Here is a 7500-nt window from a genome sequence, read left to right on the forward strand (position 1 = left end):
CCTTGTCCTTCTTTCTGTTCTCCTTTCGCCACGGTGATCAAAAGTTTTAGCGTCTCTGTCCCAGCGCCAAATGGATTCCGCGCCTTCTGTTTTACGACCTCGGTCGACTGCCCCGTCTCCCTCGGAAGTGTCTCATGAAAGCTAGAACTTCTCCTCCTCCTCCTCCTCCTTCTTCTCCTTCTTCTTTCGACGGCACTGGATCACAGCAACCGCTTTTATTGCCCTCGAATTCGCTGGCCCCCGCCCTCCCCTCCCTCTCTCTCTCTCTCTCTCTCTCTCTCTCTCTCAGCCTCGCCTTCCCGCCAAGAACGAGAAGATTTCGAGGACCGGGCGGCTTCTCTTGACATGGATGCATAAGCCTGATTGATTACGCCTTCGGAGGTTGATTGGAATCAGACGCTATTTTTCTGATTTTTTTTTATTTAAATCGCGCCTTCACCACGAAAAAAAATATCACGCACAAAAACACTAAAAAATCATTCGTCTCTTCAAAGTCTAATTCAGCAGAGTCGTAGAACTATAGAGTAATTAGTAATTAAAATGTTATATCCACTTTGCCGCCAAGTGCTTTCCACAAAACTTCAATCGTGTATAGGTGATGACGAATACTGACCTGTATCCGTGACCGGCTCGATAATAAGCCAATGATGATGACCTTCTCGCCTTCATGAAATCGATCCATGATGGTTGTAACGACAGATTTACGAACCAGAACGGTATAGGAACTGGGATGAAAAGCCTTATATACAGACTGGAAGGGTATTCCGCACAGGAGAACACAAGGAAGTAGATTATCCATTCTGGTAAAAGAGGGAGACAATCACAGAAGCAATCGCAATAAAGCAGAAATATGGAGGTAAGAGGAGAAAAGAGCAAAAAGGGGAAAAAGGGAGAAACACAGGGAGAATTAAGATAAAAGGCGGGGCAAAATATATAAGGAAGAAAACGAAAAGATACAACGAAGATTAACACGAGAAACAGTACTGATAAGAGTAAAAACACAATCAAGAAGAGAAAGCCGCTGAAACAGCAGCAACAATAGAAATAAATAACAACGGAAAAGAAAATGGCATAGAGAAGATATCAAATAAGTATGAATGACTCCCAAACTTGAAGACGAAGAAGAAAGAAAAAGAGAGAGAGAAAGAGGAGATTCTAAAGTTATAACCGCGCGCCGCAGATTTGCCCAACTTTGTCCGGAGAGGGAGAACTGTTGAAGTAGGAATACCTGTTGCTATCAATCTTCGGTGAGTAAGAAACTTTATGCTGTGCTATCTCTCCTCTGCTTCTTCTGGTGTCTTCTTGTGTGGCGTCTTGCTTTATTGTTTATTTTTCCTTTCTTGCAATTGCTTGCGTTCCGTATTCACTGAGTTGGGCGTGAGGTAAGATGGTGATTTAAATAATGTTTATGAGAGTTTTGCTTACGGTGGTTTATATATATATACGTATAGATATATGTATATGTATAGATAGATAGATAGATAGATAATGTATACGTGTCTGCCCACGCGCTTGTGTTAACTGTGATACTCATAATGTATGGTGCACTTAATATATCTATAAGTGAACGCCCAAAAAACTGTACACGAATTCATACGGCACATGTCTGTCAATATAAATCTGCATGTAAATGTGTAAAATACTCAGAAACGCCTGTAAATAGGTGAGAATTGTATATTAAAATCTTTCGCTCTGACACTGGCGTCAACGAAGAACTCGGTATTTACACCTAATTTATCAATGTCATCAATAAATGGCATTTATCATTTTGAACTCAATAATAATGGTTATTGTTTGTTTCGTGTTGTATAATGGTGTTTAACGTTGTCATGCTAGTAGATGTTATATTTGCCTAAAGTTTATCTTTTCACGTGATAATCGCATATAGTAATGGTTTTCACTGAACATGTTGGTAAATGGCAATACAATTTCACCGTGACATTAATCACATTTCTAAAAAAAATAAAATTATAAAAAAAATTCTTTATTCCCTGTAAGGCCCGGTATGGGGCTTGTTCCATATGAATAAGGTTTATCTTCTGAATATAATAATAATAATAATAATAATAATAATAATAATAATATAATAATAATAATAATAATAATAATAATAATTCTCTGCGAGTTACGAAAAATAAAAATTACCATATATACTGCTCCTGTTTGAAGAAATATACGACAGACATTTTCCAGATCGTCCTAATGTTGGCAGACATTCACGTATGTCAGAAAATAATGCAATGATTTCAATAATATTGTCAGACATTACAATATGTCTTAAGATAATGCAGTGATTTCCATATTGTTGGCCGACATTACAAAAAGTCTTGAGATAATGCAATGATTTCAACGATGTTGGCAGACATTGCTAAATGTCTTTAGATAATGCAATGATTTCAATAATGTTGCCAGACATTGCTATAGGTCTGAAAATAATGCAATGATTTGAATAATGTTGTCAGACATTACTAAATGCCTTGAGATAATGTCATGATTTCAAAAACGTTGCCAGACATTGCTATATGTCTTAAAGTAATGCAATGATTTCAAAAACATTGCAGACATTACTATATGTCTTAAAGTAATGCAATTGTTTCCAAAATATTGTCAGACAGTACCATATGTCTTAAAATAATGCAATGAGTTCAATAATGGTGGCAGACTTTACTATACTGTATGTCTGAAACTAATGCAATTATTTCAATAATGTTAGCGGACAGTAATAAGTCTTAAAATAATACAAAAATTTCAAAAACGTTGTCAGACATTACTATATGTCTTGAAGTAATTAAATTATTTTAATGATATTGTCAGACATTATTATATATCTTGAAATAAGGCAATGATTTTTGTAATATCTGACATTTCTCTGTCTCAAAATAATGGAATGATTTCAGTAATGTTGTCATATATTACTCTATGATTTAAAATAATGCATTGATTTAAGTAAAGTTTTCAGATGTTACTGTGTCTTAAAATGATGCAATAATTTTTATAATGATATCAGACATTACTATAAATCTTAAAATATTGCTAAGATTTCAATAACATTGCCAGACATTATTAATGTCTTAAAATAATGGAACGATTCCAATAATGGTGTCAGACAAAACTATGTCTTAAAATAACGCAAAGGTTTCGGTAATATTGTCATACATTACTATATGTCACAACATAATACACTGATTTTAATAACGTTGTAAGACATCACTATATGTCTTAAAATTATGCAATGAGTTTAATGATGTCAGAAATTACAAAGTGTCTTGAAATAATGTAATGATTTTTATAATGTTGTCAGACAATACAATATCCCTTAAGATAATGCAATGATTTCAATCATGTTGCCAGATATAACTATATGTCTTAAAATAGTGCAAAGATTTCGATAACGTTGTCTGACTTTATAATATGTCTTAAAATAGTGCCATAATTTCAATAATGTTGTCAGACAATATATGTCTTAAGATAATGCAATGATTCTAATAATGATGTTAGGCATTAACATATGTCTTGAGATAGTGCATTGATTTCAAATATGTCTTAAGATGATGTAATGATTCTAAAAAGTTGCCAGACATTATAATATGTCTTAAGATATTGCAAAGATTCTAATAATGTTGTCAGGCATTACTATATGTTTTCGGGTAATGCATTGATTTCAATAATGTCGTCAGACATTAATATATGTCTTTGGATAATGCAATGATCTCGATAATGTTGTCAAACATTACTATACATCTTAAAATAACTCAATGATTACGATAACTATGTTGTCATACGCAGGCAGCTTCTCATTATAATATAACGTATGCTAATAGCAACACCCGGGAGCGAGATTCACGTCAACAATAATATCATTACTATTCACATTACAATGGCTCCCCTAGGCCTAGCGTTTGTGGAGAGGGAGAGCCAGATAGGTCTGTGGAAAGGATTCCCGGATCCAAAGGGTATTTTCCTTTCGCTCAATTTTCCTCAGGTTGGTTAAACTTTCCATCATTTTATCGACGGTCTTCTAACACAGCGAAATCAAACGTTTCATATGACCTATGACCTCTCGAATGCTTAATTGTTTGGCTAGTTTGATATTACCCTATAAGTTAATATTCGTTTATCTCATAAATCTTGATCAAAACAGTTAACAACTTAGCGTAAGGGAATGCTCCTTTCTGAGTATCCTATTACCTCTCGTTACTTCTTCTTTCAAATGAAAATCATATTCCGTATAGGCTTGAATTTCTAGTCAGTGGTCCCAGTGGGGTTGTTCCATATGAACAGGGTTCGTCCTTTGAATAATAATAATAATAATAATAATAATAATAATAATAATAATAATAATAGTAAAAACTGGCCACTCAAAGAGGCTTAGCTCAAAATAACGAAGAATAAGGCGAAGCTTACGTGGGTTGTTTTATGATTACAATGGAAATAACAAACACAATGATGATCTTTAAGGTCCATAATAATATACTGATGGGAGTAGTAGTAAAATTTATAAAACTATTTAAAAACTTTAGAAACCAGGGTAGGGTTTGAAAACTTTTACATAGTTTTATAATTTCTATTACTGCCTCCATCAGTATATTATTGTGGACCTTAAAGAACATTACTTGTGCCCTCGTTATTGAGATTCCTACACAAAAACAATAATATTCAACATAATCTTTCATAATGAAGGAGCTGATCTATAAATGTAGTATAACACTACCTCGATGGTATTCTCCGTTTTGTTCTGTCGGACCTGGTCGAAAACAAAGACATTTAGATGCCCTTCCCATCGGCCTTTGTGACTAAAAAAAATTAACCAAGTTATCACATGGATTCATTGGAATAAGTCTGTTCATTTCTGTGTTTTGTGCACAAATATTTCTCCAATTATTTTCTGTGTTAATATAACTCAGTAGGGAACAAATTTAGTTTCTCTATAATCTTTGTTTTTTATTGCATAATTAAAGAAACACGAAGAGAGTCATACTAAAGTAGCGTATTTTTAAAAGAAGTCTTTCTTAGATTCAGTTGTGATTTACTGTCATTTAAAGTGCATTTAGACACTGTTGCAATGTCACGTTCTTATCAAAAAGAACAATTAACATACGAGAACACGAGAGAAACTAAAAACGATTTAAAAGGCACAATTTTGAAAACCGAATACGCAGAAAAATAAGGTTTGATCAGACAAACATATTTAGCTATCGGCAAGTGGAAAGTATCCGATAATATGATAAACAGTTTTGGTCTGAATTATTATATATTCTGTCTTTATTAAAAACAATACTTACTGCAAAGGTCCTGTAGATAAATAGAACACACATACACAAACGCACTTGCATTATATGAATTTACGAACAAATCAGCAGCCAAATTAACAATATTAACATCTACTATACTCACAAGAATCTGCTTTGGAACATTAACTGGAAACACTCACACACTTTATATATATATATATATATATTATATATATATATATATATATATATATATATATATATGTATATATATATATATATATATATATATAATGTGTGTGTGTGTGTGTGTAAAACGCTACTTCTATACGCGATAAACCTGCACACATATTGAACTCCTTCATGAATATATTGAAAGTAATGTTAAATCATTCATTTTTATGTTTAATTTTACAAAGCCAGTCAGTCATACAAAGAATCCGCAGACTTGTCTATTTCAGAAAAAAGTATCGAGTCTTCCACCAATCATGAATTTACCGAGGAAAGCACCACCCACGGAACGAGTCATTCGTATCGTCATGTAATCACCTGAACCAACAGAAACTTTTCATACGCAAAAAAAGAGTCGAGTCCAATGTGATTGATGGTAATTGACAGACGACCCCTGGCAAACCGTTGCGTCAGAATCGTCAATATCTTTTCGCCAATTTGCGTCTGTTAGTCTCTAGTTCATTTTAATGAGTTTGGTTTATATTTACACATTCACTTTTATGATAAGTTTGATATTCAGTTTCTTTGCAAGTTCATTTGCTTGTGTTATTTTGCTGTGGGTGTTGGTACCGGGTACACGTGGACGCCTTGGTACCAAGTACACATGAACTCATTGTTCCCGGGTACACATGAACTCACTGATACCAGTTAGACACGAACTCACTATTACCAGGTACACATGAACTCATTGGTACCAGGTACACACGAATTCACTGGTACCTGGTACACATGAACTCACAGGTACCAGACACAGAAAGCCATTGGTGCCAGGTACACATGACCTCACCGGTATCAGGTACATTAGAACTAATTAGTCTCGGACGCACACATGAATTCATTGGTACCAGGTACGTGAATTCATTGTATACATGAATTCATTGGTACCAGGTACGTGAATTCAATGTACACATGAATTCACTAGTACCGTGTACACATGAATTCACTAGTACCAGGTACACATGAATTCATTGGCACCAGGTACACATGACCTCACTGGTACCAGGTACACATGAACTCATCGGTAGCAAGTGTACATAAACTCATCGTGTATTCTTTGTAATCTTTAGTCTTCTTCTTGGTTAAACTTTCGAATCCATACCTGTTTGTTACGTGTCGAGGTATATTTGTTTTCTCAATACTGGAACAGCAATACCGATTCAGTCTCTTATCCCTAACAATTACGGTTAATGCTATTTTCATTGTTCCATTTTTCTTTAGATGTCTTAAAGCCAGTTGGAAAATGATGAGATTAGAGAGGAAATGAAGTACAGCAGACAACAAGGTTTGGGGCAGGCCCACTAGTTACTTTCCATTCACTGTTTCCATTTTACATTTCTTATACAAGCATCATGAAAAATGATGAGTGTCGACTACAGCATCATAGCCAAAGGTAAAAACAATTACAAGCTAACTTTTGACTATACGAGATTGAGTGTAATTTATTAACATAACAGAATGTGCAAGATTGGCGCTCTCCTTCCTTTGAATTCTTTTTTTCATTTTGGATTATACTAGGCCGTCTGCATTAAACACAATCAAAACACTGTTAACGCCTGGCCATTATAATGATTTTTCGCCAATTTAAGGACAAGGAATTCGAAAAATAATGAACCAAGAATGATGCAAAATAGAATATGGTCACAAGGCAATTTTCCACGACATTTTAGTTTTCTGTAAAGGAATTAAAATATTAAAAACTACTGAGGCTTGAGAACTGCAAACTGGTATGTTGATCATCCACCCTCCAATCATCAAACATACCAAAATGGCACCCATGTAGCCTCAATAGTTTATTTTTTATTTTTTTAAAAGTTAAGGTTAGCCATGATGGTGCGTCTTGTACAGGAATAGATGTCAACAACACAGGCCAACAGCAGGCCGTGGCTGAAAGTTTGATGGGCCCCGGTTGAGGGTTTCATACATATACGCTGTACAGGAAACCAGATTGCGTCGAAGAAACTTCGGCGCATTTTTCACTTGCTTGTAATGGTTGGTTATGATTTAGTTGGCTTTGTGTAGGCACGGGCTCTTGCTCCTA

The 7500-nt window shown here is 34.7% G+C and overlaps 1 protein-coding gene across 1 annotated transcript in view; it reads left to right on the forward strand.

Annotated features, from left to right (window-relative positions):
- Positions 1-7500, forward strand: part of LOC135213064 (neuropeptide SIFamide receptor-like) — a 242550-nt gene that overhangs the window by 334 nt on the left and 234716 nt on the right. Inside the window, 1 exon segment of the mRNA XM_064246911.1 lies at positions 1-1247. This exon segment is cut by the window's left edge and continues 334 nt beyond it. The gene's annotated coding sequence lies outside the window, so the exon portion shown is untranslated.

Source organism: Macrobrachium nipponense, chromosome 19 (assembly GCF_015104395.2).
Source record: "Macrobrachium nipponense isolate FS-2020 chromosome 19, ASM1510439v2, whole genome shotgun sequence".
Classification (NCBI taxonomy): Eukaryota; Metazoa; Arthropoda; class Malacostraca; order Decapoda; family Palaemonidae; genus Macrobrachium; species Macrobrachium nipponense.